The sequence below is a fragment of the Aquarana catesbeiana genome, linkage group LG02 (assembly GCF_042186555.1).
Source record: "Aquarana catesbeiana isolate 2022-GZ linkage group LG02, ASM4218655v1, whole genome shotgun sequence".
NCBI classification, from domain to species: Eukaryota; Metazoa; Chordata; class Amphibia; order Anura; family Ranidae; genus Aquarana; species Aquarana catesbeiana.
In genome coordinates, this window is record NC_133325.1 from 85,652,423 (window position 1) to 85,654,218 (window position 1,796).

Below are 1,796 nucleotides of genomic sequence, written 5' to 3' on the forward strand. Positions count from 1 at the left end.
GCAGTTAACCCAAGCAGTTCTTGCACAGCCCCACTGCAAAGGGAACATAAATGTTGCCCGGAATTCTGCTTTAAATGTGTGGATGGGGAAATCGATCCAGTTTTTTTTCGTTCAGCGCACTGAACCATGTTTGACCAGCTTTAGCAAAGTGGAAGTTTGTGAATAAGGTAAACTCAATTCCACTATGAATAACTAAACATGAAAAATGCTAAATTTCTTTATAACATGTCTGAGGGATGCCGTTTACCTTACTGTGAAGTGGTGCATATATGCAATATATACAACCTACTGCAGCATACTGACATTTACACAGAAATAGAAACACCATTTAAATTGCCAAAAATGTACTTTGCTTATGCCGGCCATACACAGTTCGAATTTCAAAAGACTTTTCTTTCGAAAATCGTATCTAAGAATTTTCGTACGAATTTCGCATCATTAGTGGGCTACAGCAACGGCCAATTTTCGTGCGGCAATCAAATTTGAGGAATCGGACATGTTGGAAATTTTTAGAAAAACGAACGATTTTCTAATCAATGATGGGAGAATCGTGCGAGAAATGTAATAAGAAAAGAAAATTTACGGAGAGAAAAGAAGATTCCCGGCCACGAAAATTCTTTTCTGTAGCAACAGGTGAAATTGAAGGCTTGGTCGGCCGAATTTCTAAAATCAATGGTGGCATCATCGGATCACAAAAAAAACCGAACTTTCTGATTTTGAAAAGAAAATTTGTTCGAAATTCGACCATGTATGGCCTGCTTAAGCTTCATCTGTAAACAAAGAAGCCGGGGATTCCCATCCAGACCCTTATCCTAATTACATACTTTTTATTTGTAGTGCTACCCCGTAGGAGCCGTTCATTTAACTGGTTCTTTCCCAAAACAGTGCAGAGGCTACCAATCACACAACAGTGTCACAGGACAACTACATCTCCCAACTTCCACCAGGCATTCTTTAGTGAGTTCTCCAGAAATTAGGCATAGGCCCCCTAGTTCTGATATAGCTGCTATATTGTAGACTGCAACATAACTGCCTTACAGGGACAGCGGCACCTGAGGCTGGGAACTTCTCCAGCAGGACAAGAACAGTGCCACTCTAGCCCTCAGACGATGTATGTTCCTCCCCAGCCACCTGGGCACACCTCTCAGGGATTAGCTGAAGTACAATAAATATTCGAGTTGCCGATTTGACTATCCCAGCCCTCTATATAATGGAAGTCTCCAGAATGCAGGGGGAAGCAATCAAACCTGCAGACTGTGAAACCTAGAACAGTCCAAAGATATCAATAGCTGCTCCAAAGACTACACAGGAGTCACAAAACTCAATTTTCCTAGCATCCTAAACTAAGAGGGTGCTTATATATATATATACACACGCGCACACACACATAGTTACATAGTAGGTGAGGCTGAAAAAAGACACAAGTCCATCAAGTCCAACCTATGTGTGTGATTAATAGCAGTCATAGTACACGGGCATCATACTACACAAAAATATGGAACGCTTCACAAATTTGCGTGTCATGGCCCCTGCGCAAGGATGACACGCAAATTCGTGAAGCGTTCCATATTTTTGGGTAGTATAATGCCCGTGTACTATGACTGCTATTACATCCATGTAACAATATTTCTTGTTTATATATCTTTTTTTGGCAACTGTTGGTGTTATCTATGCATGTAAACAATTTTACTTGAATAAACCATATACTGTATTTACTACTGTTAGGTTTACTGGTGGAAACGGTACCCACTTCATTTAAAGCCCCGGGGCGAATCCTTCTTTTTACTGGAGGATGT

The 1,796-nt window shown here is 40.8% G+C and overlaps 1 pseudogene; it reads left to right on the plus strand.

Annotated features, from left to right (window-relative positions):
* The first annotated feature begins 1,520 nt into the window (after positions 1–1,520).
* LOC141130718 (U6 spliceosomal RNA) lies at positions 1,521–1,574 on the plus strand (annotated as a pseudogene).
* The last annotated feature ends 222 nt before the right edge of the window (positions 1,575–1,796 follow it).